The 25,627-nt window shown below is 35.3% G+C and overlaps 1 long non-coding RNA gene across 1 annotated transcript in view; it reads right to left on the bottom strand.

Annotated features, from left to right (window-relative positions):
- Positions 1-1,663: 1,663 nt before the first annotated feature.
- The window catches only part of LOC117031974 (uncharacterized), a 113,050-nt gene continuing 89,086 nt past the window's right edge, over positions 1,664-25,627 (bottom strand). Inside the window, exon 4 of the long non-coding RNA XR_004424660.1 lies at positions 1,664-1,883. This is a non-coding gene — a long non-coding RNA (uncharacterized LOC117031974). The remainder of the gene's footprint in view (positions 1,884-25,627) is intronic.

Raw genomic sequence — 25,627 nt, 5'->3', positions numbered from 1 at the left:
TTTCTATTTGCTATGACAACTAGTCTAGACACTAAGAACTTAGTAATTCCAAAGGTGCAAAATCCATACAGAATGAAGTCACTGTGAAAAACTCATAGGCCGAATGATACTAGGGATCACTACAATATTTTCCATCAAGGACTTGCTCCACTAAAAAAAAAAAAAAAAAAAAAAAAAAAAAAAACACAAAAAAAACAGCAACAACAAAAAACAGGAAGAAATATCAAGTGTCACATTTACAAACACTTTAATGAAAAATATTTCTCTAAAGAACACTCCTGAAATGACCCAGATTAAGTTGGAGAGAATAAAGGTGAATAGATGATAAAGTCTCCTATTAAATAGAGATGAATGACATTTATTTGTGCATCCTCGTTGTCCCCATGAGGGTGCTCTTGTACTGTCTTTCTATTCTGTCACGTGTTCTAGTTGAGTTAATTAATCAAAAATCACAATGGCAGTCAAATTTTTACTTTGTTACAGAATATTAATTATATGTATGTATACTCATGGCCACACACATTTTTTTAAAAGAATGATTGCAAGCTATCACAAAAGAATAAGGAGGTTCCTGGTTTTGTGTTCTTCCCTAATAAGCTTTAGACCTTTCTCATATTAAATTCCAGATATTATTTATTCTTTCATTTATTTATTTACCATTTGTTGAGTATGACTTTTGCTAGTAATAGCAGAAAAGGAAACTCAAAATGAACAGATGCTAATCCTGACCTCAAAAATATTAGGATCTGGGGCCGGCACGGTGGCTCAGGCGGTTGGAGCTCCGTGCTCCTAACTCCGAAGGCTGCCGGTTCGATTCCCACATGGGCCAGTGGGCTCTCAACCACAAGGTTGCTGGTTCAACTCCTCGAGTCCCGCAAGGGATGGTGGGCTGTGTCCCCTGCAACTAGCAACAGCACCTGGACCCGGAGCTGAGCTGAGCCCTCCACAACTAAGACTGAAAGGAAAACAACTTGACTTGGAAAAAAAAAAAAAAGTCCTGGAAGTACACACTGTTCCCCAATAAAGTCCTATTCCCCTTCCCCAATAAAATCTTTAAAATATATATATATATTAAGATCTGAAGGGACAGTAAAACATGTATAAAACCTATGATGTAAATTAGAGTACAAATAAGAGAGAATCTTATGAAGCATTAAGAGATAAGGAACTGGAAACCTAACTTCCAGCTAGAAAAATTCACTGGTTTTATGAAGGAGGCAGCATTGAGAGTGGGTCTTGAAGATAGGTAGGATTTAGGGAGATGAATGTGACAGAAATAACATTACAAGCAGAAGGAAAGTTTGATATGTGGTTCCATGTCATGTTTTGTTTCCAAAATAACTAAAATAAGCAGAAAGAGTAGATTACAACTTTCATGGTAATTAAACATTAATAAAAGAAAAAACTAACATAAATGTTCCCTAAAAGTCTAATTTGTTTAAGTAAAGATATAGCAATGCACTTATATGCAGCATTATACTAGAGGTCCTAGCTGATACAATAAGACAAGAAGAAAAAATAGAGTATAAGAATTTAAAAAGAAAAATAAAATAGTCATTATTTATGGATGATATGCTTTTCTACCAGGAAACTACCAGAGTAACTACAGACCAACATACAAAAATCAATATTATCCTTTGTAACAGCAAAAACTAAGGAGTAGTATTAAAAGAAATTGGAGTAGTGCTAATAACTCAAATATACTAAGTTCTATATCCTAAGCAAGGATTATCTCAATTATTCTTTACGATAACCCATTGAATATGTGCTATTATTCCAAAATTAGAGTGAAATAAATTGAGACATACCTAGTAAGTGATAGAGCCAGGATTTGAATTCAGGGACTTGGATCCAGAAACCAGACTCTTTAACCCCTATCTATTCTACACCAGGGGGGAAAACAAACAAACAAACAAAAAATATTAACAATACCAGTATAGTCAATAAGGCTGTTAGAAATAAGTCTAACAAAAGAAGGGTGGGGTGTGTATAAATAAAACTATAAAATTCTAAAGAATGATATAAAAAAGCATTTAAAAACAAGAGAGATAAAGAATGTTTGGAGTTGGAAAGAGTCAATAGCATCAAGGTACCATTTTCTCCATAATTGATTTGTGGATCAATGCAAATCCAATCAAAATACCAACAACTTTTAATTTAATAGGCTTATCATAAAATTCATATAAAAGAGTAAAATGGCCAATGATTACCAATACAAAAAGGTAGAACGTGCTCTAGTATATATTGAGACAATATAATAATATATTCATTAAAACAATGTGACATTTGTGCACAAATAGATCAATAGGCCAATGAAACAGGACTGAGATGCCAAAAACAGCCCCACACATATATGGGAATTGGGCATATAGCATTACAGTGTAATGAATCAAGGATGTTCTACTCAAGGAAAAATTGGTTATCCACATGGGACAAAATAAGATCTCTAACACACTCTATACATCAAAATATATTTCAGATGGGAAAGACTTAAATGCACCTTTTGCATGAGAAAAGAAGAAAATTTTTGTGACCTCATGATATAAAATTGTGTTTAAATAAAACAAAAAGATCTCATATCAGAAAAAAAGATTGATAATTTTGTCTCCTTTCAAATCAGGATATCTGTACAATAAGACACTATAATTATTTATACACAAACATATAGGAAGATGATATAGGCAATGCATATAACTTAGGGGTTTTTTTGGTAGAAAAATGGGCAAAGGATGTGAATAGGCAATTCACAAAAGAGAAAGTTCACAGGGCAAATAACCCTGTATCACTTTGCTCTATCTCACTAGAAATTAGAGAAATATAAATGTAAATTAAAATAACAATGAGATAAGATTTTATACACTTTAAGTTTACCAGATACAGAAGGACACATACAGTATAATACCACTGGTGTAAATTTTAAGCATGAAAACCAATATACTATTTTGTTTATAGATTGTATCCTTAAATGTATTTAAAAACATGAAAAGGAAGTAAACACATCAACATCAGAACAGTGATTGCCTATGGGGAGGAAGGGAGGCGAAGAAAATCGAAGAAGGTAAAAAAGCAACTTTAATTACTTTTAAAAATGATTTGAAGCAAACCATCAAACATCCATTATATTTGTGTGTTGGCTACATGCATGTTTGTTATAATATTTCTATGCTGTTCTGTAACTTTGAAGAAAAATTAAAATACATTTTAAATTCAGTGATGATTTTCCAAAACCATTGTATTTCCACAGTTTTTCATGTATTCTGATTGTTTCAGTGAATATTTCAGTGACTGTACTTGTTACTTCAGGTCACACTGTCCAGGGAACATAAAGAATGAAATTTAATCCCTGCTCTCAGAATTCATACGGTCGTTGGATAGTTATACATGTAAAAAAGAAAAGACAGTTAGTCAGTGGGAAGTTCCTGAAGGTAATAAAAACAAAAAGGAAATTTTAGGAGTTAGCTTAATATATATTACCTATAGTTTTTCTCTACGTGTCTTTAAATTTCTTAAAGGAACTATATTTATCTATTATATCTCTCCGCACTCTAATATCATAATTTTAAGTACCATCTACGTTTTTCTGCATCTACAGTCTAAATACTGACTCCTTTTGAAAGTCTAGCACCACTGGGCATTAAGGATGCCCACATTATTTTTTCTTCATTCACAGTTTTGCTTGACTGGACCAAACCAGACTCACTAGAAGTAAGACAGATGATTTGCAAAATAGTGAGTCATTTCCATGTGTATGAGCAATAAGGGATTACTTTTTATAATTTAACAGTAGTCTCATTCTCCAAGTAGAATGATAAATGATAGCCACCATACTTCAAAGCACCACTTTAGTTATTCATTGGTCATTCCCTTTTAGAGTAAGTTCAAAATGGAGACAAATATTTTTAAAAGCAACTTAATGTGTATTTGTAGCGTACATAGAATTATAACTAGAGAAGAGGAGAAGTAAATTATTTTAAATAATTTTGCAATGATATTTTATTTTTCCAAGCATGAGTGGGTGTTCATAAGAATAAAAAGTGCCAGACAAATATTCCAGAAGGAAAGGAAGAAAGAAACTAAAAAGAGAAAATTGAGGACAGCTAATCTAAGAACACTGAATAGGATTTTAGAAATAGATGTGGACATTTGTTATAAAAATTTGTGGTCTAAATACATGTGTCCCTTGCGTGTTGGTTTTTGAGACTGTTTCTCAGAGAAACTGAAAGGTATTCTTTGAAATCATGGTATTATGGAACAAGATACATAAAGTTTTTTGTTGACAGACTCTTAATAACAGTGACATGCTTCAATATAGAGCAAGTCTATTACTTTGAAGTTATAAATATGTTCGTAACAGTTTGGTCTCCAACAAAGAACATATTGATGTTACTAAAGTGTAAAATAGACCTAAGAATTTAAAACTACTGTATAGTGCAAATTATATACTTAGTTTACTAAACCACAGCTTTCACAATTTACTTTTTAAAAACAAAAATCGGAGGATGTTTTTAAATATGTTAACACTTGGCATAGAATTTGTACCTGGCCCTTGGTAAAAAATTGCTGTTACTAAAACTTCTCTGTAACTATATTTATGGAGATATATGAAAGATATTCCCAAAACTAAGGTAAGAAGGTATTTAAAAGATAAACTTAGAAGCTGATTCTTGATATTTCCACTTCTCAAATTACACAAGATACACAATACATCAATATTCACAAAGAGATGAATATTGTTATGGCTCTTCCCTTCCCCACCTCGTGTTGCACTGTGCTACAAAAACAACAGACTTTCTTATGCTGGAGGGACAAAGGCCATCATGGCAGGTCCTCTCTCCAGGGCTCTGGCTAAAAGCCTCACGGTGTGCGGAAGAAGGCCACTGAAGACGAAATGAGAAAATGTCCTACTTATACTGTATTCAGAACTACACTTTGCACTCTCAACTAACCACAGTCCTTAGATGGAGGTAACACTTCTTTTCCATAAGATGTTGTGATTCCGGGGGGGGGGGGGGGGACATGGCCCAGTGGACCTGTCTTCTGGAAATTTACTGTCAGTCCAAATACAATTGAATTTAATGGAATCTTTGCTGAAAATTTGTAAAAGACATACAATAGAAATAAAGATAGATAGAGTTCAATCTGGGAGAGGAGAAAGCAGGTAAAATACTTCAACATAAAATATTGAAATCAGTTACGTTCCTCAAATATGCAAAATTAAGAAACTGCCTCAATTTTTATTTTCTTTCTGCCTAATAAAATACATATGGTTTCTATAACTTTTCTATTGACTTTTTTCTTCCAAGTTCTTTGCTTTCAAACCACAAAAGAAAGTAGTTGATAAAAGGAGAAATCTATGTAATAAAACATATGCTTATTAAATAAATATTCAGGAAAAAAGGATAATATAATTTCTATAAGAAAAATGCAATATTTCACAATCTACACAGAATTTTCTGAAATTTTGTAAAAAGGAAAAATTATATACATTATTTAGATTTTTAAAAAGATTTTCTGTTTTCTGAAAAAAGAGTATTTTGGGATTTTTCCTGTTTAACTGTGTGACCATGGATTTGATGTAATTCAGGGTTTCTCAGTTTGGGCACTATCAAAAGTTTGAGCTGTATAATTTTTTTGTTGTCTTAGGATCTACCTTTTTTACTTTTCTTTTTTTTTTTTTCCAAATGACCTAAAATTCCAGAAGGAAAAAAAAACGGATGGGAAGGTTAGAACCTGTTGAGTTTATGAAAGAATATGACGGGGAAACAAGCAGGTCATCCCGTACATTGTGGATGTTTAGTGACATCCCTGGACATGCCAGCAGTACCCCGCTACTCTGCAACACCTCACCACCACCAATTTTAATAAGAGGAAATGTCTCCAAATGTTGCCAAATTTCCACTGAAGGGCATATCCAGCCCTGGCTGGGAATTCACTGATGTGAGTCTTTGTCATGGATAGAGAAGGAACAAATATTTATTGTATGCTATCATAAAGCTGTGAATTATGAGCTATCAAATTGTGAAGATACAGTTTCTGCTTTTAAGAAAGTTACAATGTAGTTGGAATTACAAATTGTACTTATATGATTATCTAAAGAGCAGAAGATTAAAAATATAAACTCAAAACTACACACATATCACATATATACATAGATATACAATGTCATATAGATAGATACAGATATAGAAATATAGTTGTCTAAGAAATTATCGAGACAATCTCAGTGCTGCAAGTCCAAAGGTGAGAGGACCCATAAAGGAAAAATCAAGAAAGGCTTTATGGAATAATACAATTTCAGCTGAGACTTCAAGGTTAGGTTTGGAGAGAAAATGCTGAATAAAAAACATTTTGCCCATCTCTCTAGAAGCACAGGTAATGCAATTCTCGAAAGGAAGATTGTGAAAAAAAAAAAAAAAGAGAGAAAGGATACTTCTCTTTTCATTTTTAAAAATAATTTGTGCTTTGATTATATTGGGAAATAAAATAATATTTCTCCATAATTACTGATATTCATTTATCTGTCAAGTTTCAATCATACGATTTTCAAAGAGCCTGAAGCAATATTTTGTATTTTACATATTTTAAGTTGTAGAGTTTTGAGCTTAGAAAAAAGCAAGCTAAGAAATAGATATTTTGGATAGTTATTAAAATAGAATATAGTGTAAACTCTCAGGTAATTTTTTTTTTTTATTTCTCGTAGGCAGAACTCATACACAACAACTATTACTCTGTTTTGACTCTTCAAAATTTCCTTAACTTCCTGAATCTTACTGTTCTTAACCTTATATTAAATAATAATTAAAAGTTAATTATTAATCTCCCAAACAAAGTGATAATACTATAATAGAAAGCTACTTCACCATTTGGTCTTAATAGCTACCATTATTGAGTCCTTAAGTCTAGGCACAATACTAAAAACTTTAGTTCTTTTCTCTATCCTCAATTCTGATAGATAACCAGTGTGAAAACATAACATTTTTGAAGAAAGTAAACATAACATGTTCCACATGAAGAAAAGTTACTTGGAAAAATAACTTACTAAAATTTACTGACCTCCCTCTATGCTGGTAGATGAATTTAGAAATAAGCATTTAACGGGAGAAAAATGGAAATTTAGGAAAATATTATCTGGTAAATTTTGTCAATTTTTAATAAATTTTAATAGATTTACACCTTCTACTTTGTCTCTATCTTTCCTTACTTCTATTTTTCATTGAACCTCAAATTACGCTACAAATAAATATTTAATTTACAGAGATACTAAAGCAGGCTTCCTTTTTTCTGAATTGATTAAGTAACCTAAAAGTGCTATTTTTTAAAAAGAAAAAAAGGACTGAGACCTTAGTAACTTAAAATTTTAATGTTTTAAAGAACCAATCTGCAAAAACCTAAACAATAGCATCTTTCAGTTTAAATCTTAAATAGTTGAATTAACATATATCTAATGATGCATTATATCCTGTAAATATTGTCAACATTCTTCTTATCTGCCCAGTCTTTCAATTTTAATATGACCAAAACAACTGCAAAAAAAGTGGATAAATTATGTGTGTCCTTGCTAAATGCAAAACATCTACTAAAAAGAGTTGGCGGTAAACAATAATTTTGATCAATTTACATAATAAATTGAGGGAGAGATTGGAATGTGTTGACAAGCATTATCCCAATCTTTTAAAATTCGATTTATGGTTACACGTTTATTTTGTATTTGAGACTATTCCTCTACGAAAGCAAAAGAATAGTAAAATAACTTCTTAAATTCCAGTTTATACAGGTGACTTCAGATACTAGTTACATGAACTGTACACATCACCATACATTTTTCAATAAGAAAAGAATTTACTATCATTATCAATGAAATTTTAAACTTTAGAATAAGTGACTATGTTTATAATTGTACATCTACTAAGTCTATATTATTAAGAAAATTTACATATAAACTTGCTATTGCCTATTACGTTTTAAATGAACCAAACAAACATTACTCCAAAATTAGGAAAGTTTTGAATATTTGATACCAAACTCATTGATCGTCAATCATTATTTTCTAATTTTAACTAGAATGTACCAACAATTTTGCTAGACATGTATAAAATGTTTCATGTAAAATGCTGTCTTGCTGTTGCATCTTTATTCAACATTAAATTCCAGATGGGAACTATTTTTCATGGTTCATAAAGCCAAATCCAGCTGCTACTTTTGGACCTACATAAGGAATCCACATTTTATTACCTTCTCAGTGCTTATAAAACAATTGCTGTTGTTTCTTTAGCCATGGTGCAAGTCATTCTTCTCAGTGCAAATGAGATATCCAAAAAGAACTTTTAATGTCTTTATAGTTGATTACTTGGCAGTGCTATGGGTAATAGGATCCTGGGTTTACAACAGTTTCTAGATCTCTAAACTAGTTTTAAAAAAAAAAAAATCTTCAACGGTAACCGTAGATTGAGCGAATTACCAAAAGTGTTCATACAATTTCCTATTAAAACCCACAATGGTTATTAAATACTTCTGTAATCTTAGCTTTATTAAGAGACAGGAAGTGCACAGTTTCCTTTCTCTCCTCACTCAGCTAATCTGGCTCTTTGATGGTCATGCGTTTGGAATAACCACGGGGGTTTCCACCACAGCATAGTCTTCCCACAGCTAAATGGAATTAACCCTGTCAAGCCAAAAAAAGGGGAAAAAAAGAAAGGAAAGAAAAGAAAAAAATGTATCTCATTGTTAGAATAGAAATACACTTGGAATGTTATTTGAGTGAGTAGCTGTTATATTAAAATACAGTCAATTTGTGCTTAGGACATTTGTAGTAGGGCCATTAATTAAAAAAAGAAAAATCAATTTCAGAAAATTGGTATTACTCAACTTGAAAAATTACCCATGGTTATGCCTTATTACTATCTATAGATGTCAAATTTGGTATCTTCTCAATCATGTTCATTAAATACTCTTTTTTTAGCTTCAGAATTAACATCTGCTACTCTTTTTAGCCAAAAGACCTAAAATACTAGAAGAGGTAAAAATAGATGAAAAAGTCAGTACCTGGTGAGTTAACGTAACAGTATGACAGAGAGGCAAGTTTTCTATGAATTGGGAAGCGAGACTGCAGTAAACCACTGGATAATCCCTGTCCCGCTGAGTGTATTGCCCCAGAGGTCTGATACAGCGCCAAAGCCTCTTATGCATATTGAGACAAAGCTTATTTCAAGCCAAACTCAGCTCTTCAAGCTACCATACCACTTTCTGACAACCTCCAGTAGCGCTGCCTCTGTATTTGTGTTTCCTGCTGTTTATATTTACTTGTTCCCAAAGCCACAATAACTACAAAAACAAATACTTGTTAAGCAGCGCTTTGTATCGATACAGGTAAAGTGCTCTGTTCTCTTTCTTACTTGTGCATAGCTTGTGCAAATAGGTTTTTAATATATTCTGAGATTAATTTGGTGATTATAAACTATTTTGGAAACACGTGTTAAACAACAGGTCATATAGTCACCATTTCAGTTCCAGAATAATTCTGTTTTGACCCTTGAGCAAAGATGAGCAAATGTGTATTCAAAAAGAAATTTATTTGACTCGTCCACTTCCTTTGCCTTGTCAGGTCCCAATTGATATTCTGTTTGGATTTTCACTGCAATCTTTTTGACCTCTGGCAAGGGATTGTGCCTGATTGCCTGATTTAAATGTTTGCAAGGCGCTTTTAAGTTATTCTTTTAAATTGGACTAAATAGTATATAGGTGATTTCATGAAGGTATTTTTAAGTTAATTTTTACTTACTCTTCATAAAAATAGGATTATGCTCATTGTGGCTGCATGAATACATAGCCTATAATAGAGTTTGTAGTTTCTCTAGTGCAAGAATGTAACCAAAATCCTCTAATGTAATCTGACAGAGGTAATAAAGTACCTTTTAATAAAAGGAAAACAAAGAAGATTAAGTTAAGTGCAATCATATGTAAAATTGTGAAATTCAAAAATGGAAAAATGGACTTTAAGCTTTTTATGATTTAAGGTTAATAAAAGCACTAAGAATAACTGGGTGGTGAATGTATTTCATATCATTTTAAAACTCTGTCCTCAAAAAAAATCTTTACAAAGCAAAAAGAAAATAATATTCCTGCAATTAAGATATAGTTTTCTTCAGGGCTCATTGTTCTACTTATGTTATAACTAGACAGATTATTTAAAATCAGAAAATATACAATTGAATATTGATTAAACAGAATATACTATGTCAAAATGTTAAGGTATTCCATGAGTACATCATGGATATAAGCTTAGAGAATCTAATTGGTTAACAGGACAAATATGCCTTCTTTTTCTTTTTAGTTATTTCTCTTTTTTTTCTTTCAGAGAGTTACTCAAATCCTGTATAAGTTGATATAAATTTTAAAATTCATCATGTTCCTTTCCAAAAGTAAATGTTCAATACTAGAGACTCAAGACCAAAGTAAACATAAATAATGATCAAAATAATAACCTTGTAATTCACATTTTTAGCCTCAATTTGTACTGAAAAACCCCAAGCTTATTTTCAGGTACTCTCTTTACTAAACTATCATGGACAGCTTCATAGTCTTATAACAGAAACCCAAATGTCAATATGAAAGATGAACACTATTGAAATAGAAACAGACAAATAGGTGTGAATTTATAGCCCAAAAGAATCAAAAAATGTAAATAAGCAAGGCACTGTATGTCATTCCGTTTGATTTGGTTTTTAGCTTTAACAAACATATTTGGCAATTACTCATTTTATTTAAATGAATAATGTTTGTTAATTCCAAGTAGTTTACACCAACCAGGAAATATTTCAAACCACAGTTTTAGGAATTTCCTTCTTAAACATTTTAAGATGAAAAGTAAATGTTTTGCTAATATTCTTTTAAGTGGAAATAGCACTCAGTCAGGACAGAAGGATGAAAAATAAGTCAGCTAATAGGAGATTGGAAAGTGGTTCCATACTTCCAGAGTGAGACAGAAAGCACAGTAAAGAATTGTTATTCCTTTAGAACTTATTTGCACTTTTACAGTATTATTCACATGAACACATATAGCATGATGCCCTTTGATTTTCTATATCCATCTTTTCATACCAAAGGGGGGGAATATGGTGGGAAAGCAGTAAAACCAATGGTTCTCATCTGGAGGTGATTTTGCCCCCTGGAAGACATCCACAGACACTTTTTGGTGATCACAAGTAGGGAATAAGGTGCTATGGAATCTGGTGGGTAGGGGTTAGGGATTCTGCTAAACATCCTGCAGCACAAGACAATCCTCTACAACAAAGAATTATCTGGCCCAAAATGTCAACAGGGTCAAGGCTGGAAGACTATAACAATAGAAACAAAAACAAACAAAGAAAAAGGGATTCTCGATTGAGATTTTCTTTCTCTCTTGTTTCTCTCCTTTCTGGTGGAAGATGGATAAAATCCAGGAGTAAATAATCATCATTATCACCATCATGATTTCGGATGCCTCCAATTTTCCCTCTAAAATAATATTTCAAAGTTCCAAGGCTGTCCTTGTGGGTCTCAACTTCTGTTTGGAGTGTCATCTCTTCCTCTTGGTCCTTTAAATCACAAATGCTACTCAGGATCAGACACTCAAAAACAATATCAGCATTTTTCTGGACCTAGCCCATGGGAATAATTTGTACTTTTAAAATGGGAGAAAGAAGAAAGGGAGAAACCAGGAGCCACAGTCCCTTATCTCTACAAATTGCCTGGTAAGCTAGGTTTACAAGGATGTCGCCAAAGGAAATAAACCATAAGGTGGGAAAAGTGGTAGAAAATTCTAAACTCATCCGCCATCCTGGGGTTTGGATGAAATTTGTTTCCCCTCATTTAAAAATGAAGACAAGAAACACAATAATCATTTAGTCCAGCACCTCCCAAAGTATAGTTCTTAATAGCACCTCAAGAAAAGAATTCAGTGGTCAAAATAATACTAGCAAACATACTACTGTCATCCTTAGAGATTCTCAAAAAACGTTATATAGTAAAGATTCTGAGAAATGTAGTAAAGTCTCGTTTTAGAATTTTGATTAATCTAGTGCTTCTCAAACTTGACCAAAGGAATTATTTGTAGTAGATTTTGTTATCCTCATTGTACCTGTTAACATTTAAGAAGGACTAGCCCATTTTCTCTAATGTAGAATAAAACCATGCCCTTTCACACCATCTTAAAGAGCATATGAGCTTGCATATTTTGCATATATCATAAAACACAATGTTTTTCAGTTAAGATAATAAAGAGTATCTCAAAGTGCTCAAAAGCCATCTAGCTAATGTGACACACACTAATTAGTAAAAGTGATAGAGAAGTTAAGTTCCATCAGGTAATGCAAAACACCCTCCAATTAAAAGGAGCAATTCCAGCCAAAGCCAGGAAGACTTTCCAAAGTCATCTACTTTGTGCTAACATGAGCCTGTCCAAAGCACATACAAATCTCAATAATCGAAATTATTTTTTTAATATTGCTGTGATTGAAATATTACCACATTATAGACAGACATCATGTACTGGATAAAAAAGAAAAAAGAAATATTACCCCATTACATGTAGAACTTAAATATTGCTTATTCATACACCTTATGTGGTTATTCTTCTTTTCATTGCCTTTTTAAAAATTGATTTCATTTCTTTATCATTCTTGTGATCTATGTCAAGTATATCCATTTGATCTGTTTCTGAGTAAAAACAAAGGTTACTGGATTAATAATATTAAAAAAGCATCAGGGGAGAGATCCGAGGTGGCAGATTAGGTAAATGCTATGCCTACTGTCTCCCAGGATCACACCAAAATTACAAATAAATTATAAAACAATCAACTTCAAAAATCATCTGAAGTTTAGCTGAACAGAACCCCTATAATGAAGGAAATAAAGATGAAGCCAAACTGAGACTGGTAGGAGGGGCAGAGACGCAAAACCGGCTGACCCCAAATCCACAGATAACGGTTAAACACCCAGAGGGACAACTTGGTGGCAGAGGTCCCCCCTGAAGAGGGAGGGGTCCCAGACCCACACTGGGCTCCCCAGCTCAGAAGTCCTGTGCCCAGAAGAGGAGTTTTCATGACATCTGGCTGTGAAAATCAGTGAGGACTCTGTCTGCCCATGCTGGTGGAGTGAGGGTGGCAGGAAACCCAGATGCCCTCTTGTAGAGACAGCACATGGACTCACTCACTCACCAGCACTCACCTGGTCTCTGGTGGAGGAGTGGCAGCTTGGAAGGCCCACGGACATGAGGGGAAGGACTGAGTTGTGTGACTTCAGGACAGGAGCTGGAGGGACAGGAGCCATTGTTGGCCCTGTGTGGAGCCTGACACACGTGTGGCTTACAGGAGGACACCATCTTTTCAGAGTTAAGTCCTCCCCCAAAGGACCAAGTGTGGGACCCCTTTGATCTGGTGGAATCCATGCATGCACACTACCTTGGTGAGGCCCTGGGTCCCCACCCCTCACGCAGATAATGCTACATTGCCTGGGAAACTCTTGACTACTGGGCTGCTGGCCCCACCCTACAGGCTGTAAAAGCCTGTTTGCAGCAGGTGGATGGCACACGGAAGCCCAGGAAATGTTTGCTGGTGAGCAGTAACTCAAGACCTGCACCGCAGTGTCTCTTGGGCAGCTCTTGGGAACCTGCATGCCTGAGAACGGTCATGGCTGTCCATTGTGTTCTCAGGGCATTTTTGCAGGGCAGTTGTGGGTCCAGCACAGAGACTGAGACTGCATTGACTTTGTAGAAACCGCTGACCACACCGCTTAGAACTCTGCCCCCCTGCAGCTGAACTCTGCCCCCCTGCAGCTGAATTGCCAGTGGCACTCTGGGTGCCTGGTGGGCCGATCCTGCCCTACAAGCCATGGGGGTCTTTTATAGCAGTGGACAGTCAGCGATGGTCTGGGAAGATTTTGATGGTAAACAGTAACCCAAAACCTATGCCACAACCACTCTTGGGCAGCTCTCGGGAATTTGCAAGCCTGAGGCAAGTAGTGACTGGCTCTAAGGGCATTGTGAGAAGTGGTCACAGGGCAGGCATTGCCCCAAGGGGTGTAGTGGCTGGCTGCAGTGTTGTTGGAGCAATGTGTGAAGTAATCACAGTCCAGGCACTGGTGTAAGAACTGAATCTGCATTAACTTTGTAAAAACCACCAGCCAAGTCTCATGACTCCCTGGGACTCCAACCCACCCAACTAGTGCTGCATCACTGGGGACACTCTCAACACCAGGTCAACCAGCTCAACTCATGTACATACAGAGGCTCTTTGGGTGGCCTGCATGGGAGCTCCACCCAAAAGACACCAGAAACAACACATACAGAAGCCAGCTTAACTCATGTACCTACAGAGGCTCTTTGGGTGGCCTGTATGGGAGCTCCACTCAAAAGATACCAGAAACAACACACACAGAGGCCAGCTTATGGGCAACTGGCAGGTGGCAATAGGCCTAGGGAGCCCTGAGCCTTTTGCTAAGCTTCCCCAGGCCCAATACTGGTGGAAGCCAGCCTTGGTTCACAGTGAGGCCATCCCCACATGCCTCAAGGTCCAGCACAGGCAGCAACCAACAACATATAGCTTTGTAGCTTCTACCAGCACAGGTCATAGGCAAGCTTGAAATTGGACTGTACGGGAGCTCCACCCAAAAGACACCAGAAACAACACATACAGAGGCCAGCTTCAGACCACACCAGAGCACTACACAACCCCACAAGTAGCACAAAAAAGGGAGGTCTCAAGAGGCACAAGAGCCTGCGGGGGCAAAGCCTCCTCTGAGGGGTCAGCCCCCACATAGCAGCTCATAAACTGTGGGCATTGCCAATCCTCACAGCCAGTCAGCCTGGGAGTCAATCTCACCCACTGATGGGCCAAAAGCAATCAAGGCTCAACTACAACATGAGAACACCCAACACACTCAAGGGACACTCCTGGATCACATGTACAGGAGATCAGGGAAACTGTGCCACTGAACCACACAGGACACATACTACATATGGCCACCCAGCAAAGACTGAGAGACTTAGGAGATCTACCTAACACATAGAAGCGAAAGAAAGAAAGAGAGAGAGAGAGAGAGAGAGAGAGAGAGAGAGAGAGAGAGAGAGAGAGAGAGAGAGAGAGAGAGCGCCAGAATGAGGAAACAAAGAAACAGGTCCCAAATAACAGAACAACAGAAACCTCCAGAAATAAAACTCAACAAAATGGAGGCAAACAGTCTACCAGAGACTCTGGTTATAAGAACGGTTATTAGACTTAGGGAGAATTTCAACAAAGAGATAGCAAGCATAAAGAGGACATAGAAACCATAAAAATGAACCAGTCAGAAATAAGGAATACAATAATTGAAATGAAGAATACACTAGAAGGAATCAACAGCAGATTACATGAAGCAGAAAAGCAAATCAGCGGTTTAGAAGACAATGTAGCAGAAAACACCCAATCAAAACTACAAAAAAGAAAAAAGAATTAAAAAATAAAAGACAAAGATAGTTTAAAGGACCTGTGGGACAACATCAAATGTAACAACATTCACATCATAGGAGCACCAGAAGGAGAGGAGAGGGAACAAGGGATTGAGAATCTATTTGAAGAAATAATGAATGGAAACTTCCCTAGCCTGGAGAAGAAATAGGCATACAAGCCCAGGAAGCACAGAGAGTTCCAAACAAGATAACCCAAACAGGCCCACACCAAGATACATTATAATTAAAATGGCAAAAGTTAAAGACAAAGAGAGAATCCTAAAATCAGCAAGAGAAAAAAAATTAGTTACTTACAATGGAGTTCCCATAAGATTATCAGTTGGTTTCCTCAAGAGAAACTTTGCAGGACAGAAGAAAGTAGAGGGAAATATTCAAAGTGATGAAAAAAAAGAGACTACAACTAAGACTACTCTACCTAGCAAAGCTACCATTTAAAATTGAAGGAGAGATAAAGAGCTTCCCAGACAAGAAAAAGCTAAAGGGATTCATTACCACCAAGCCAGTATTAAAATAAATGTTAAAAGGACTCCTTTAAGCAGAAGAAATGAGAAAACAAACAAAGATCAAAAATATGAATGATAAAATGGCAATAAATACGTACCTATCAATAATCACTTTAAATGTAAACAGATTAAATGCATCAATCAAAAGATGTAAGGTAGCTGAATGAATAAGAAAACAAGATCCATGAATATGTTATCTACAAGAGACCCACCTAAGATTGAAAGTAAAGGGATAGAAAAAGATATTTCCCAAAAAAAAAAAAAAAAAAAATTTGGGGGTAGCAATACTTGTATCATACAAAATAAACTTTAAAACAAAGACTATAAGAAGAGTCAAAGAAAGACATTTCTTCACAATAAAGGGATCAATCTAACAAGAGGACATCACCACAGTAAACATTTATGCACCCAACATAGGAGTATGTACATATATAAAGCAAATACTGTCCAATGTAAAGGCAGAGAACAGTAACATAATCATAGTAGGAGACTTTAACACCCCACTGACACCATTGGACAGATATTCCAGACAGAAAATCAACAAGAAAACAGCAGCCTTAAATGACACTCTAGAGTCTAGACCAAATGGATTTAATTGATATTTTTCAAGCATTTCACACCAAAGGAGCAGAATATACCTTCTTTTCAAGTGCACATTGAACATATTCCAAGAATGTTCATCTTGTTTGGGACTCTCTATGATTCCTGGGCTTGTATGTCTATTTCATTCACCAAGTTAAGAAAGTTTTCATTCATTATTTCTTCAAATAGGTTCTTGGTCCATTGCTCCCTCTCTTTTCCTTCTGGTACTCCTATGATGTGAACGTTGTTATGTTTGATGTTATCCCACATGTTAGGACCCAAAAAAATTCTCAATAAATTTAAGAAGTTTGAAATAATATCAAATGTCTTCCCTGATCACAATGGTACAAAACTAGAAATCAATTACAGGAAAAAAAGAAAACTGAAAAGCACACAAACACATAGAGACTAAATAATATGCTACTAAGTAATGAATGGGTCAACAATGAGATCAAGGAAGAAACAAAAAGATACCTTCAGACAATGAAAACACAATGACCCAAAATCTATGGGACACACCAAAACCATTCCTAAGAGGGAAATTCAGGCTTACCTAAAGAAACAGGAAAAATCTCAAATAAACAGTCTAAATTTACACCTAAGTGAACTGGAAAAAGAACAGCAAACAAAGCCCAAAGTGAATACAAGAAAGGAAAGAATAAAGATCAGAGCAGAAATAAATGAAATAGAGAATAATAAAACAATACAAAAGATCAATGAAACTAAAAGAGCTGGCTTTTTGAAAAGATTAACAAAATTGACAAGCCTTCAAGAAAAAAAGAGAGAGGAAGCAAAATCAGAAATGAAAGAGTAGAAGTGACAACCAACACCACAGAAATTCAAAATATTTTGAGAAAATACTACAAGCAACTATACATCAACAAATTGAACAAACTGGAAGAAATTGATAAATTGCTAGAAGCATATAATCTTCCAAGGCTGAATCAAGAAGAAACATGAAATCTGAACAGATTTATTACTATGAATGAAATTGAATCAGTAATCAACAAGCTCCTAACAAACAAAAGTCCTAGACTAGGGCGGCTGGTTGGCTCAGTGGTTAGAGCACGGTGCTCATAACACCAAGGTATCCAGTTGGATTCCCACATGGGCCAGTAAGCTGCACTATCCACAACTAGATTGAAAACGACAACTTGACCTGGAGCTCCTTGACCTGGGTCCTGGAAAAACACATTGTTCCCCAATAAAAATTTTTAAAAAGAAATTAAAAAAAAAGTCCTGGACTAGATGGCTTCACAGGTGAATTTTACCAAACAGTCAAAAAAGAACTTACACCTATTCTCCTCAACTGTTCCAGAAAATCCAAGAGGAGGAAAGGGTCCCAAGCTCATTTTATGAGGCCACCATTACCCTGATTCCAAACCAGACAAAGACATTACTGACAAAGACAAAATATGAAAACTATAGGTAGATATCCCTAATGAAAATAGATGAAAAAATCCTCAATAAAATATTAGGAAACCGAATTCAGCAATACATTAAACATATACACCATGATTAAGTGGGATTCATTCCTGGTATGCAAGTTTGATTCAATATCCAGAAGTCACTTAATGTGATACACCACATTAACAAAATGAAAAATAAAAATCATATGGCCATATCAATAGATGCAGAAAAAGCATGTGACAAAATCCAGCAGCCATTTATCATAAAAAAAAAAAAAAATCTCAGCAAAGTGGGAATAGAGAGAACATAGCTCAACATAATAAAGGCCATATATGACAAACACGCAGCTAATGTCATACTCAAAGGGAAAAAGGGAAAAGTGTTCCCCTTAAGATCGAAACTAGACAAAGATACCCACTTTTACCACTTTTATTCAACACCAGAAGTTCTAGCCACAGCAATCAGACAAGAAAAAGAAATAAAAGGCATCCAAATGGGAGAGGAAGAAGTAAAATTGTCATTATTAGCAGATGACATGATACCATATATAGAGAACACCAAAGATACCACCAAAAAACTATTAGAACTAATAAATGAATTTAGTAAAGTAGCAGGATACAAAATTAATATTCAGAAATAGATCGCATTTTTATATACCAATAACAAACTATCAGGAAGAGAAATTAAGAAAACAATCCCATTTACAATTGCATGAAAAAATAAAATAAAATACTTGGAAATAAATTAACCAAGGAAGTAAAAGACCTGTACTCAGAAAATTATAATACATTGAAAAAAGAAACTAAAGACAATACTAATAAATGGAAACATATACCATGCTCATGGGTAGGAAGACTTAATATAGTTAAAATGTCCATATTACCCAAAGCAATATATAGATTCATTGCAATCCCTATCAAAATACCAATGGCATTGTTCACAGAACTAGAACAAATAATCCTAAAATTTATATGAAATCATAAAAGACCCTGGATAGCCCTGGCAATCCTGAGAAAGAAGAACAAAGCTGGAGATATTACAGTACCTGATTATAAATTATACTACAAGTCTACAGTAATCAAAACAGCATGGTATTGCATAAAAATGGACACATAGATCAACGGAACAGAATAGAGAGCCCAGAAATAAATCCATGCCTATATGGTCATTTAATCTATGACAAAGAAAGCAAGAATTTACACTGAGGTAAAGACAGTCTATCTAATAAATGGTGCTGGAAAAACTGGACAGATACAAGCAAAAAAATGAAACTGGACTACCTTCTTATACCACATACAAAAATAAACTCAAAATTGATTAAAGAATAAATGTAAGACCTGAAACCATAAAAATCTTGTAAGAAAATATAGGAAGTAAACTCCCAGACATTACATTTAGTAATATTTTTACTGATATATCTCCTCGCCAAGGGAAACAAAAAAAATAAATAAACCAATGGGACTACATGAAACTAATTTTTTTTGCTCAGACAAGGACTAATTTTTTTTGCTCAACAAAACAAAAAGACATGCTACTAAATGGGAGAATATATTTCCCAATGATACATCTGATAAGGGGTTAATATCTAAATTTTATTTTAGAAAATCATATAATTCAACACCAAAAAACCTAAACAATCCAATTAAAAAATGGGCAGAGGACCTGAATAGGGATTTCTCCAAAGAGGCCATACAGATGACCAACAAACATATGAAAAGATGTTCAACATCACTAATCATCAGAGAAATGCAAATGAAAACCACAATGAGAAACCACCTCACTCCTGTCAGAAAGGCTATCACCAATAAATCAACAAACAAGTACTGGTGAGGATATGGAGAAAAGAGAACCCTTGAGCACTGTTGGCGAGATTGCAAATTGGTGCAGCAAGTATGGAAAACAGTATGAGGTTTCCTCAAAAAATTAAAAATAGAACTATGGTATTTCCCCAAAAATAAGACCTAACCAGAAAACAAGCCCTAGCATGATTTTTCAGGATCCTCATACTATAAGTTCTACCACAAAAATAAGCCCCAGTTAAGATCATCAGCCAGACAAGGTATTCAGTACGTCCATGGGAACACACGACGGACATATTGAATTATAAAATCATAATATTAATATATAACTAAATATAAATAAATAATATTATTGACATTAATACTTAAGATAAATGATAATATAAATTATAATTAAGTATTTGTAAATACCCAAGCAGGTGCCTTTGGATGACAGGTAAAAGCCTATGTAAACAAATGATCTCAAGACTTATTGCCAAATGACCAATCGGTGTCCAGACACAACGCACAAATAAAGTGCGTACTTGATAACGAACGGACGTGGTTGTGTCTAATATGAATCTTCATAATTCAATACGTCGTGTGTCATAACGAACGTATTTAACACACTCATGTGAAATAAAGAAATGTTCTCTGAATTTTGGTGCCTCCAATTTTTCATCGCTTTTGTGTGGACCGTCATTCTTAACTGTCACCATTTTTATTGCCACTCCTGTCTCATAAGTCTTCAATTAACACTTGATTTAATGGTACATTTAAAGGGAATAATATTTTGACCCCCAGACAAGATGAGTGCAAACAGAAAGAGCTATTCCACTGAGTACAAGAAAGCAATCATGGAGGACTCCCGGAGCAAGAATCTTACGGCTTTCTGCAAAGAGAAGAAGTTGGATCTCCAAATGGTCTGAAAATGGTGAGCAGAATACAATAGCCTCAGTCAACAGGTGGACGAGAGAAATGCTAAGAAGCGCAAGTGTGGATCAGGTCAGCAACCATTATTTCCTGAGCTGGGAGACATCATCTGTGAATGGACTGCTGACAGGAGAGCAAAGGCTTTGGTTGTGCGCAGGGCTGATAGTCAAGCATTTGATCTTGCAATGGCAGCACAGTTAGAAATATCCCCAGAAGAATTCAAACACCACAACACTAGCTGGATGACTTCCTTCAGCGATATGAACTGTCTCTAAGATCGACAACACTGCTCAAGCTGGAAGATACTGAAGTTATTAAATGTGCACTTGCATTCAAGTCCTTTGTTGATGGCATTGACTTTTCTAAATACCAATTCTCCAGCATGATTGCTGTGGATGAAACTGCAGTGTTTATGGGCCAAGGATCTCAAATGACAATTGATCAGAGGGGTGCCTCATCAATCTATATTCCCTCCACTGGTTACAAAAGTGTACGTGTTACCTGTATTTTGGCAATTCGTCTGGATGGAAAGAAAGCCCCACCTCTAACCGTCACTAAGGGCAAGAAAGATAAGGTTGAACGTGTTTCAGGCATTTATGTTCTTGAAATCGAAAAAGCCTGGTGCACACAAGCAGTTATTAGGAAATGGGTCAATTTAATGCTGCCAATTAATTGTTTTGTGAGGTGGCCAAAGAGGTCTGCTAGTCTGGGATTCAGTCAGCACTTACCGCGCTAAAGACGTGAAGAACTTCCTTGCAGAGAGAAGAATAGATCAAATAATGATTCCTGCAGGAATGACTGCCTATCTCCAGACTCTTGATTGCAATAAACAAACCATTCAAGGACCATTTGTGCATGGAAATCAATGACTACATTGAAAATAGAATGGAGAGAAAGCAGCGCAGAAACTTTGTGAAGCCTAGCCTGCAAGAGGTCGTGACTTGGGTGAAGAATTCATGGGATAAAATCACTGCCAGCTGTGTTGCCAATGCACTACGAGCAGGCTACATGGACAAGAAGTGCTCATTTAAGGAGAGCTCTATTGCTGGACATGAGAGATTGGGGCCGATATTTCTACAGGAAATGGAGTCGCAAGAAATTCAAACTGGAATTTGGGATTTGAGGAGTTATGACGATATTCCAGAAGAAGAAAATATTACTATATTTGAATAAATGTAGATTTTTGTACATGAATAAATAAATAAATGTAGATTGTTGTACATGAAAAAATAAGACATCCACTGAAAATAAGCCATAATGCATCTTTTGGAGCAAAAATTAATTTAAGACCTGGTCTTATTTTCAGGGAAATACGGTATCATATGTCCTAACAATTCCACTCCTGCGAATTTATCCAAAGAAATCCAAAACACTAATTTGAAAAGATATATGCACCTCTATGTTTACTGCAGCATATTCACAGTAGCCAATATATGGAAACAACCAAAATACCCATCAATAGATTATTGGATAAAAAAATTGTGGTACTTTGTACAATGGAGTATTATTCTGCCATAAAAAAGAATGAAATCTTACCATTTGAAACAACATGGGTGGACCTAGAGGATATTATGCTAAGTGAAATAAGTCAAACTGAGAAAGACAAATACCATATGATCTCACTTATATGTGGGAATCTAAAGAACAGAATAAACAAACGAACAAAACAAATAAACTCATAGATACAGAGAACAAACTGATGGTTACTTGGGAGGGGGTTGGGGAGATGGGTGAGAAAGGTGAAGGGATTAGGAAGTACAAATTGGTAGTCACAAAATAGTCACGGGATGTGAAATACAGTACGAGGAATATAGTCAATAATGTTGTAAAGACTGTGTATGGTGTCAGATGGGTACTAAACTTATTTAGGGGATCACTTCTTAGATTATATAAATGTCTAACCACTGTGCTATACACCTGAAACTAATACAAAATAATATTAAATGTCAAGTGTATGTGTGTGTGTGTGTGTGTGTGTGTGTGTGTGTGTGTGTGTATATATATATATGTATATGGCCATGGGCTGTAAAGTACAGCATAGAGAATATAGTCAATGGTATTTTAATAGCCATGTATGGTGTCAGATGGGTAGTAGACTTGTTGGGGTTATTACCTTGTGAGGGGTGTAAATCTAATCATTATGTTGTTTTGTACACCTGAGACTAATAAAAAAGAAAAAGAAAAAGAATACACACATGTACAAAAGAGGAAAAGAGGGAGGGAGGGAAAGAAAATGTGACAAAATGTTAAAATTGGTGAATTATATAAATAGAATATAGATGTTCGTTGTACATTTCTTACCGTAAATAAATAAGTAAACAAAGTGTCTCACTAAAAAAACAAAAAAGCATTAAAATGTATCAATAATTGCCCCACCTGTTTTATATGTATAGCTCCCTCCCAACAACCCTGAGCAGTGAGCACAACTATTTGAGAGCCAAGATTCAAAGGATGGCACCCTTAACAGCTGTGATAGATTTAAATGGAATATGCATTTTACGTTTACCAAACATTTTACAAGCATTATCTCCTTTATTTCTCATGCAAAAACAAAATGGTTGTAAGGTGGGTATTACTCCTCTTGTTTTGCATGTGAAGAAATGAAGGCTTGTAAGTAACTCGCCCAAGATCACAAAGCCAGAAGTTGAATCCAAAACAAACTTGATGCAGGACTGTTTCTAGTAAATTGCTGCATACTTTCAGGCCTTCTGGGAAACTCTTCAGGCTGGCTCCCAGCACTTCTGTGGGGCAGCTGAGAAGCATTCGCTAATCTCTGAGCTGCTTGTCCTTTGTGGTTTAGCTTCACTAAGACATGAGAAGTGACAGTTGAGAATGACAATAATTTGGATGCCTGGAAATACTCAGCCAATAAAAATGACCCGTACAAAGAATGTATTTATTAAGTAGTAAAAGATCTTCCTGCACTTCTAGCTGGAGTTTTCTTGCATAAATTAACTTTGCTTAACCTTCTTCCACTGTTCACTGGTATTTAGTAATGTGTCATTTCTGTGTAGCTATAATAATAATAGTAGTAGTGAAAATAATGAGGAAAAAAGGCAGCTGAGGAAATAGATATCATAAAAATGTTAAGTATTTCCATTGGGAATTCATCTCGGATTTCATATTAAAACAATATAGTAATTTTTGCCTAAATATTTGCTAGAAGATGTATTTTTAATAATTAGCTTCATGGTCTATTTGGTAAATAGAATTTACAAAAGAAAATTTTGTGCAATACAAAGAAATAAACGGTATTTTTTGTTTGTTTTGATTTAGTATTTTTTGTAAGAAACACAAAATGCTGAAGGAACACTAAGAGATTTCTCTTTTTCTTATTTTAATCTAATTTCTCAAAGAAATTATAAGTAGGAAAATGTAGCATATATTGGTTTACTTCTTAAGCTGCCTCCTCCTATAAGTAATATTTGGGTGCCCTTAAATATTACATCTAATTGTAAAACCATGGAAATGAGAGGTTTGTACATAGAACTGAACTTAACAAAGTAAATTGACTTTAAACATAGAATGTTTCTTTCTCTAGATAAACTGGTTATAAATATTTTAAATTCAACACCCATTTGCATTTTTAATTATACTTGTCAATTTGCTTACCTCTCTACATATATATTATCACAACTGTTTTATAAGTTATTCTGATAATTGGTAAAAAGAGAAAAGCCCTAATACTCACTCAGCTATGACCAAATTATCTGCTGAGGCATAGAATAACAATAGCAATCACAACTATACTAAGAGATGACATTTAGTGTTTACTTTGAGCTAGCACTGTGTTGATTTAGTTTAATCCTCACCACAATTCCATTGGAGAAGTATTATTATTGCTATTAATATCATCGTAACTATTAATGAGGAAATTGAGACTCTGATCATTCCCCCAGCAGGGATGGAACTGGAAAATGTAGCCACACATTTCCACCTCAGAGCTAGAGCTTCTGACCACTATGTCATACTACACCCAGCAAGCACCAAGGAAGGCGGTGACCTTGATATTTCCCTTGTGTATGTTTCCCTCTTTGTGCTGTCAGAGAGGATTGTTTCCAAGGAAGTTTTAGAACTTACCAGACTTTCTGGAAGAACTTCAGACCAGGAAAGCCTTCAGACCATGTCATATCAAATCTAGTTCCCAAGAATCACTCTGATTTAAAGTCACATCCTAGAGGGTCTTATGGGGGAAGGAAACCATCAGTCAGTCACCTGAACATCTGTAACACTGAACAGCTATTTCAAGAGCCAGAGCTCTGCCCAGTGTGTTTTAGGCCATCTCTTGGGAACAGGAGTTCACCCTGCTGGTTTATAAAGTTGAAACCAAGCTCTTAATCAAGTGTTGGATGTGGCATCCTTGCACAAGATGTTTCTTGAGTAATGTCATCCTGTTTTTGGACAATTTAACAGGAAATTAAAAGAGGGAAAAAAATTCTGGGACTCAGGCTAGCAAGCAATCTATATTGACTATATTCATGCTGAGCAGCAAAAGTTTAATGTAAATTGAAAATATGCTAAAGCCATAAACCGGTAACTTCCTGCAATGACCATGATCTTTTCAGAGAGCATAAGAAGACAAAGAAGGCTAAAGAAGAGTGAGAAGTGGGAAGGAAGGAAGGAAGGAAGGAAGGAAGGAAGGAAGGAAGGAAGGAAGGAAGGAAGGAAGGAAGGAAGGAAGGAAGGAAAGAAAGAAGGAAGGAAAGAAGGAAAGAAGGGGAGGGAGGAGAAAAAGAGGGAGGAAGGAAATAATCAACTGAAAAACTTATGAAATTCAAGTCCCATAATCCCATAATCAACTTGTATTTTTGCTATTTCTCACATGAGCTGAAAATTCTGTCTAGTCCTGACATATTCCTGGGGTGCATCATATGTAAATGTGACTGATGTGGTGAGGTGCATATCAGATAATAAATGTGACTTTTTTTTTTAAGATGACA

This window comes from Rhinolophus ferrumequinum, chromosome 2 (assembly GCF_004115265.2).
Source record: "Rhinolophus ferrumequinum isolate MPI-CBG mRhiFer1 chromosome 2, mRhiFer1_v1.p, whole genome shotgun sequence".
NCBI lineage: Eukaryota > Metazoa > Chordata > Mammalia > Chiroptera > Rhinolophidae > Rhinolophus > Rhinolophus ferrumequinum.
This window is presented reverse-complemented; position numbering and strand designations above follow the sequence as displayed.